At 33.7% G+C, this 9,752-nt stretch overlaps 1 non-coding gene across 1 annotated transcript; it reads right to left on the bottom strand.

The window, feature by feature from the left end:
* Positions 1–2,143: 2,143 nt before the first annotated feature.
* Positions 2,144–2,208, bottom strand: LOC112423738 (small nucleolar RNA SNORD78). Its single transcript, XR_003014299.2, has one exon. It is a non-coding gene; the product is annotated as a small nucleolar RNA SNORD78 (small nucleolar RNA).
* Positions 2,209–9,752: the final 7,544 nt, after the last annotated feature.

Raw genomic sequence — 9,752 nt, 5'->3', positions numbered from 1 at the left:
CCTCCCTCCCTCCCTCCCTCCTTTCCCTTCCTTTCTTTTCCTTTTCCTTTCCTTTCCTTTCTGTATTTTGGGTCTTCTTTTGAGATTTGGTCAATTTTCTAAAACTTCTACTGAATTTTTATTTTCCTTTGCCATGTTTGTATTTTGTTTCAAGAGCACTCCTTTTTTTTTCTAAATGTTGCCTTTTGTGTAATCATCTCTTCTTTTGTGGAAACAGCAACCTCAATTATTTCTCTGAGCATAACATGGGTGGGTTATTTTTCCACTGCTAATTGTATTCAGCCTTCCACACTGTCTCTATTTTCCAAGTTTCTTTCCTATTTTTCCTGTTTTTTTTTGTTGTTGTTTTGTTTTTTTGTTTGTTTGTTTTTTTTAAATTGATCTCTGTCATCTTAGGGACTTTTCTCAAATGTGTAGTAATCCATGACTTTAATAGTGAGTCACTAAACTTGATTAAAGGCGGGGGGGGGGGTGTAAGAAAAAGAGAGAGGAAAATATGTTTATTGAGATTCATTATAGGTAGGTTTGTCTGTGCAGCTTATTTAGGAATTTCTGTCAGTATCTGTAGATCTCTTCTCTTAAAATTGTTTTCCCAGAGAATAAACCTGTAGTATTCTCAGGGGCAAACAGAGAGGGCTGGTTCTCATCCTTTAGGGGACAGACACAGATTTTATCTTTACCCTCATCCTCTGCTGTATCTGATGTTTCTAAACCCAGAGCCCTTCTGTTCTATCTCTTTAGTAATTAAACTTACAGTCCTATAAAGTGGTGGAGATCTAGCTGTTCTTTACAAAGACTTGAATTTATTAATTCATTCCTTCAACAAATATTTATCAAGTACTAACAATATGCCAAACACTGTTTTAGACACAATGGAAATATCTGTTTTCAAAACACAAAATTCTTTGCTCTTGTGATTTTCATCCCCCTTTAAGATTTTCATCTTAAAGTTAGGAACGCTAACTTTCAGAACTCACGAGTGTCTGCAAATTCTAAACTTTGGTGTTCTATAATGTGAATTGGCTTGCTTTATTTATTTATTTTTTGCTTCTTTGCATATTCTGTTTTTATTTTTCTATTTGGTTTGTTCAATGAGAAACCACTTGCTCATTTGCTTTTCAGGTCTAAAATTGGGTCGCTGTCATCTCCTATTCAATTCTTTTATCTTTTGGGTTTATTTCACATGCTTTTGGTCATTTCATGGGATTTAGGGAGGATATAGAGGTAAATGTGTAAGTTCAATCTGCCACCTTTTTAAAAGCACCTGTGAGTAATTTAGCCCAAATGAGCCCCAGCATCCTAATTCCTTTGTACCTGTGATGTGCTTGGGTAGCCCAACATGTCAACACAATTGGGAATCTGGACTGTCCTATATTAAAAGCCATTTCTGTTACATGCTGACCTTGTCTGAAAAGGTCTTCTGGCATCAGAATATGCACCTAGTCTGTGCTACTCTTCTTGCAATTATTGTGTCCTCTGACAGAACTGCTATTCCTTTTCTGGCCAGACCTCAAAGGACCCAGATTTCTGAGAATATGCAACTATTAGTGCAATACTTACCTCCAACTGTACCCGAACATCATCGTGTATCAGAATAATATTTAACCCCCTCAACCCAACACCAGCATCATATATTGCCTGAATGTAAGATAATCTGTATAGCTTCAATAAGTCTTTTGGCTAAGCCCCCTCACATTTTTTCCCCTTTTTTAGTCTTTGGAAGTTTCAATAGGAGGCAGCATATAAGTTTGTACTTTTATCACTATTCTGTGCATCTGTGGTTTGGAGGGAATAAATAGTCACTTGTCTAGAAGAGAAAGGGCATTATTTGTTCTCATCTGGAATGAGAAAATTCTTCTTGAGCAGTTTACCAGGGTTTCAAGCAAAAGAGGACAAACATATTCTACCAACCCCTGGAAACTTTTCATGGTGGTGGAATTTGTGGAGCTGAGTGACACAGGCTCTCTATTGTAATTCATTAAACTCAAGACACTGTGACTAAAACCCATGCCACTCCTGTGTGGTTGGCATGTCTTAGTTCAATGTCAATTTTGTTCCAAGAGATCAAAACCATACATTCTTAGGTGAAATCCTTACCATCAGAGTATTGTTTAATGTCTTCTCATTTTATGAGAAACTTCTTTTTTTCAGTATTAAATTTGTCTATATAATCATTTCAGGTCAGATATTTGACCGATATCATTACAGAGAAACTTCGATTTTCCATAATTTTCAAAATAGAGCCTGGTTCCAGAGCTCACAGAGAATGAGGGCTCCTAGGAGTTCAGCCCTGAATTGCTAGTTTCTATTTTGACATTAAAAGCAGGAAATGCTTTTTAGATGTCTTGAGAAGATTTCGAGGAAGGAGAAGAAGGAGAATTCAATCTTTTATTAAGCTGTTAAGCTGGTTTGTGAATTCTAAACATGTGGTAGGAAAGGGATGAAGAAATTTAGTGCTTCTGACCTTCTTATTCCTAAAAATAGTTATTGTGTGTGAATAAAATTTTACCATCCTGAAAATAAATAGTTCAAAGGGAAGAAAATGTCAGATGATTTCAGGACTATGAAAATTAGTTATGTGAATACTAATATTAGAACTCATTGGTATAGCATAACATTACCTGACCAACTCTTTGGTGTCTTTTTAGATTTCTATCACCCTGTACTGTAAATTGCCTGTCCCTATAGACTTTATTCTCAATAAAGTAATAAACCCTCATGTATACTTCCTTGAAAATGTCATGCTGCCTGGAACATATTTGAAGCATAGTAAATATTCATGACTATTTACAAAATGACTGTTTAATTATTTTTACCAAAAATGAATAATGAAGACATCTGCTGTGAAAGGCACATGGAAATGTTGAAATGAACATATTAATTAATCACTTATTTAGGATGTACTTGTTGAATGCCCACCGTGTGTCATGTATTTTGATAAGCTCCTAAGAGTATATTAATTAGGTAGATAGAGGTGGCAATGCATTCGCCAGATTACAATCGATTGGTGAAGACAAATAGTTAAATAAATAAACACAAAAAAGTGGGTTAAATGCTATAGTGGCAGAATTATAAACAATTAGATGGCATTATGACTGGGACTTCTCATCCAGAGGTGGGAAAAGAGTCCCAGCTAAAGCTGCTATCTTAAATGATGAATACAAGCTATCTAGAAAAAGCCAGGACTTCTAGTCCCAGTATCGTTAAAGAAGCTAGTATTAGACCTAACTTATTATCTAAGCAACTATAAAGCTAGACCAATGCTGTGAATACCTATTCTAAATACCTATTAGAAACCTGTACATGAACTTGGAGATGAACAGCTAAACAATTGGATGGGAAAGATGTCAGCATAAATAGGAAGCTACCCCTAAAACGAATTTTTTTAAAAAGAAAATGCCAATCTTATATATTTCAGAAAATAGAAGAGAAGATATATTCACATTTACTTCATAAACCAGTACAATCTTGACAAAGACGTTAAAAGGAAAAAAAAAAAAAACAACAATATGCATCTGATACGGTTCGCCTCTGTATCCCCACTCAAATCTTATCTAAATTGTACTCCCCATGTGTTGAGGTAGGGACCTGGTAGGAAGTGATTGGATCATGAGGGCAGTTTCCCACATGCTATTCTCCTGATAGCAGGGAAGTTCTCATGAGATCTGGTTGTTTGGTAAGTGTCTGGGATTTCCCCTTATGGCTCGCTCTCTCTCCTGCTACCATGTAAGAGGGTGCCTGTTTCTCCTTTGCCTTCGGCCATGGTTTTAAGTTTCCTGAGGCCTCTCCAGCCATGCAGAACAGTGAGTCAATTAAATATCTTTTGTTTATAAAAAGACCCAGTTTCAGTCAGTGTGAAAACTGACTAATGCACCATCATTCCAAAATTCCTTTATAAATATTAGCAAATTAAATTGATCAATATACTTGAAATCATGATTAAATGAGTTTTATACTAAGAGAGAAAGATTAGGTTAACATTCATAAAGATTAGGTTAACATTCATAAATCAATTATCACCATCTATCAATACACATAATAAAGAAAACATAATCATCTCAATTAAGAAAAGTTATTCAATTAAAATTCAAAATCAATTAGCTATAGAAATGATATTAGCACACTAGAAATAGAAAGAAACTTTCTTAAAATGACAAAGGCATTTATGGAAAACCTACAGGGAATACAAGTAATATTATATTTAATGATGACAAAACAGATGACAAAAACTTTCCCTCCTATATTTGGGAAGAAAAAAGTTCCAATCTTACCACTAATGTTTTAAAAATATTGTCCTGCAGGTCCTAGCTAGTACTAGAAAAAGTAATAGGAAAAGATGAAAAAAGAAAGAAAGAATGAATGAAAGATGAAAGAGAGAGCATATATTAAAAAAGGAAAAATAAAACTATATTCCTATAATGACATAATTGTGTGTATCAAAAATGTAAACCAAAGCCACCTATAAAGAAACTACTAGAAATGATAAATTAGCATTATTGCTGGATGTAAAGGATATAAAGTAAATGTAAAAACATCAATGCATATCCATAGAATAACCCCCAAAAAACAAAACCTGGAAACCTAAATTTAGAAAATTATTATTTATAATAGTTGCAAAATTTAAAAATGCAGGAAGATATTAACAAACATGTAACAACTCCAACGACAAAGTATAAAACTTCTTTGATAGTTTGAAATTAAAGATGTTAAAAAAAACCCAGAAAAATATGTTAATTTAATTAAAGATTGGCAAACTTGATTTTATTGAGATGTCATTTCTCCTAAATTTATCTATAATTTCAAGGCAATTCCAACACAAATTACAGCTGAATTTTCTGCAGAAATTGATATGTAGATTGAAAAAACTTATTTAAAAATGAAAACTTCATTATGTGGCTCTTGACTAGCCAACACAATCTTGAAGGAGAAACACAAAATTGGAGGATTTTAGTACCAGATTTTAGTACATATTGTAAAACTAGAATAAGTAAGACATGATGCTGTTGGAGTTAGGATAAAAAAATATATACCAATAGCACAAAATAGATATTCTAGGCCTAGATCTCCACACATGTAATCGGCTGATTTTTGTCAAACTTAATCTGAGAAAGGAGATTATTTTCAGTAAATAATGGTGGAAAAACTAGATAATTATATGGAAAAAATTTGAAGTTTTCTCATATCACATATAAAAAAGTAATTTGAGATGGTTCACAGGCCTAAATGTAAAAGTTAAATCTATAAATATTCTAGAATAAAATATGTTCACAAGTTTTGGGTTGGAAAACATTTCGTAGGTGAGATCAAGAGTCACTAATAATTAACAGAAAAAGTTAATCGGACTTAGCTAAAATGTAAATATTTTGCTTATCAAAAAACAATATTACAATAGTGAAAGTCAAGCCACAGATTTGGAAAGGTATTTTTAAAACATGTATCTGACAATTCGCTTTTATTAAGGTTATATGAAGAACACCTATAACTTAATTATGAAAAGAAAACAACACAAGTAAAACATGGATGAAAGACTTGAACATTTTACCAAATCTTTATATAAGAATTCCCACGGCACATATGAAAAGTTGTTTGGTGCCACTGAATCACTGGAAAAATGCAAATGGAAACTACAGTGTGATGTGACAACACCCTCATTCAAATGCTTGAAATGAAAAATACTAAAATATCAAATATTGGTGAGGATATGGAACAACTAGAACCCTGTGTGTTCTTGGTGTCCATGTGAAATAAAATAGCTGTTATGGAAACCAGCAGTTTCTTAAAAGTTAAATATCCCAAACGAGAGAGCTGGAGATGAGATTGGAAGAAGCCACAGGTAGAAGGAAAAGTTGGAGGTCACAGTAGGACTGAAGATCCTCTTGCACCCCAGCCTACAGTCTTCTCTGTTAGAATGAGTGCAGGTCCCTGTCATCTTTGCATATCTGCAGTAGCTCTTTGGTGAGGTATAGGATTCTGTCTTTTAACAGGCTTCTGACATTTTCTCTTAAGCCTTGCTTACTCCCTCCACCAAATGGAAAATAGATGTACAGTCTTCTTCATATCAGTTTCTCCCGTGTCCAGCAAACTTGTCTTGTTTGAATAAAGAAAGGATGAAGCTACTTTATTGAACAGGGAGGTCTCACATCACTGGCAAACTGACAAGTGGGGCTGTTTTCTTCATACACTGAGAAGGGGAGGCTTTTGGGAGCCCTTGCAGAAAACGCAACCATGTACACGTGTACTTTTTGGAATCTTTGTCTCTTCAAACTAGTTTGTGCTTAGCTGTATGAGAGAAGGTGATGTCTTGCCTCAGCTGGAAATGATTATTGTGCTTTTAGTAATTAAAAAAAGTCCTCTTTATAAATTATGAAACCTTTAGATTTTAATACAATCATTTGAGGATTTATCAGTTTAAATCTTAGGCCCACCTCCTTCTATACTCTTTACAGGATATTCCTGTAAGATTCTTGACTCCTTTTTATATGTGGCCTCATAAATAAGTTAAAGAAAAATAACAATTATCTAATGACTGATTTCTGATTGCTACATTGCTGAACTTTTTCCATCTATGTTTCAGGTATAAGTTAAGAATCTGCTATGGTGTTTTTAGAAGATTAACTTTAAAATAGATTCTTCATTAAAATGCACAGTATTGATTTTTAAATTTGATTATGTAAATGGGAAAAAATCCTAGGATAAGAATACAGTGACTGTTCATGCCAATCAAACTTATTTTTAGTATGTAAGAGCACCAGAACTAATGACAAGCATCATTAGATATTGAGGCTCCACAGAAACTGAAATTCTTCATACATATAAAATAAAAGTCTTTACAATAAAGCAAATAATATGACATTTTACACAGAAAATAACACTTGCGAATTGTAATGAAGATTCCTGAAATACAAAATAAGTGCCTGTATGCATAATAAGATCTTAGCTAACTATGAGCCATGAGGAGATATTAAAATAAGAAAATTCTCATATACTTGGCGAGTTTTTGTTAGTCAATGTATCAATCATTGTGACAGTCTTTTTCACCAGCCAAATTCTTCTTATTTCTATCCCCTTCATTATCCTTGGTGGAGAATCTAATGAGCAGTGAAATGTCCAAAATATGGGAATCTGGAAGAAGTAAAGATCCTTAATAACTCAGTATGAGAAAGTCAGTTCCTGCTAATGTTTCCTGAAACAACCCAAAAGGGTCAATCATCAGGTATACAAAGATACCATATTCATCATAATCATTGATCAAAATTCACTATAATTTAATTTACAACTCTTTTTTCTAGGAATAGCCCTTTTGTAAATAATAATCACTTAACCTGAAACTAAACTGACCTTAAGATAAATCATTAGACAATTTCCAAGAAAATTGGCAAATAGCATTTGCATTTCTACTGCTATTAGAGTATGGGAGAGCTGGATAATTTTTTTTTTTTTTTTTTTTTTTTTTTTTTTTGAGACGGAGTCTCGCTCTGTCGCCCAGGCTGGAGTGCAGTGGCCGGATCTCAGCTCACTGCAAGCTCCACCTCCTGGGTTTACGCCATTCTCCTGCCTCAGCCTCCCGAGTAGCTGGGACTACAGGCGCCCGCCACCTCGCCCGGCTAGTTTTTTGTATTTTTTTTTAGTAGAGACGGGGTTTCACCGGGTTAGCCAGGAAAGCTGGATGATGCAGAATTCATCAGGTTGAAAACCACCTCTGGGGATTTAAGAACAGACCCCTTGCCGTTAGACTTAGGCAATGCCACAGCTCTTCTGATGCAGACGTAAAAGCTTTTATTACTTTAAAACCCCAAGTGTAATAACAACATAGATTTTCTCCCCAGCTGAGTCCAACTTCCACACAGACAATTCATATAACGAAAAGGAGCAGGAGGGGACATTCCTTACACTGTCTTGTGAATGAACACCTTTTTTTTTTGTTGTTGGGCCAGAAAACTCATTGTTCCATGCCATATATTCCAGTTGCTAAGGCATATGTTACACATATCAGATAGGGGATCCGATAACCCTAACCTTTTCTCAATATGCACTTCTATTGCTTGCAGACCTTTTTGCTAGTCCTAACCAAATTGTTTCCAGCCTTCAAGGGGAATGTTCTAAAGAAAACCTCTAGGAAAATAGAAAGATTAAAAATACAGCAAAATCATTACACAAATGTAAGGTCATTCGAAGCTATCCTGCATGAACAAGATAAAGTATAAAAATGGAAGAAAGACGTTGTAGCACAACTTTTCTAGCACATCTCAGATTATTTCGAATTCTTTTTCAGTGAGACTACTGTATGATTATTAATAAAGCCACTATAACGTTCAACCATGCACCCTCTTTTACCAATCCACAAAAGGCTCAAATTTTTCATTTAATGCTTATACTTTCATTTGTTCATGTTTAGAGTCATATGTAACCTAAAGATGCAATTACCATTTTTAAGGGCCTTCCTGCTTTAATATACAGCAAAGGGCCTTTGTTAAGGGCACTGGAGACTCTTCTACAAAATGCCTCCTAGCCTGGTGGTTTACTCCACATTCAAGACATATAACTTTTCAAAATACTTAGGGACATAATTTTGTGGAGCAGATTTAAATTCCATCCAATAAAATTAGAAAATGAACAGAAGTTCTGGGCAATTTAAAATGACATAGTGCATGCCTTATTAAATTTTAAAGAATAGAGTATAAATTGTACAAAGTATGTTCTTAGACCATAATGGAATTAAATAAGAAATCACAGTAATATAATTAGAAAATCCTAAAATATTTAGAGATCAAACAACACACTTCTAAGTAACACATGGGGCAAAGAAAAAGTCTCAAAAGAAATCTTAACATATTCTGAAATAAATGAAAATGAAAACATAAGATATCAAAATTTCTGAGCAGTAGCAGTAATTACAGGGAAATTTATGCATTTAATGCCTTCATTAGAAAAAAATAAAGATCTAACATTAAAAATGTAAGTTTCACTCTTAGGAAACTAAAAAAAGAAGAGAAAATTATATTCCGAAAAGAAACAATAAAAGAACAGATATTGATAAATTAAAAGTAAGAAGTTTATAGTGAAAAACAAGGAAACCAAAAGCTGGTTCTTTGAAAATATCAGTAAAATTGTGAAACTTTTCATTATACTAACCAAGAACAAAAAATGAAAAGTCATAAATTACTAATATTAGAAATGTAAGAAGGTCACACCACTACTGATCCCACAGACATGAAGAAAATGATAAAGGAATATTATGAAGAATTCTATTCCCATAGATCTGATAATTTAGATGAAATAGAACAACTCCTTGAAAGCAAAAATCTTCCAAAACTCAAGGAGAAATACATAATTTGGCCTGTGTGTATTAAATGTATTGAATCAACAATTACAAACATTTCAAAATAGAAGTCACCAGATGCAGATGGTTTCACTAGTGAATGCTACTAGACATTTCAAGAAGAAAATAGTATCAATTCTGTCCAATCTTTTCAAAAAATAGAAGCAGAGGAAACACTAACTCATTCTATAAAGCCAGCATTACAAAATATGAAAACTAGACAAAGACATTGAAGGAAGAAAACCATAGAACACTATCACTCATGAACACAGATCCAAAATCCTCAACAAAATATCAGCAAATGGACTCCAACACTGTATAAAAATAATTATATACCACCACCAAGTACAATTTATTCAAGGCATGTACGCAAGGCTGGGTTAACATGAATAATCAGTTAATGTAGTTGATCATATAAACAGTCTAAAGAATA

The sequence above is a fragment of the Macaca nemestrina genome, chromosome 13 (assembly GCF_043159975.1).
Source record: "Macaca nemestrina isolate mMacNem1 chromosome 13, mMacNem.hap1, whole genome shotgun sequence".
In the NCBI taxonomy this organism is placed as follows: Eukaryota; Metazoa; Chordata; class Mammalia; order Primates; family Cercopithecidae; genus Macaca; species Macaca nemestrina.
The sequence above is the reverse complement of the archived record's forward strand: the minus strand, read 5'-3'. Positions and strand labels throughout refer to the sequence as shown.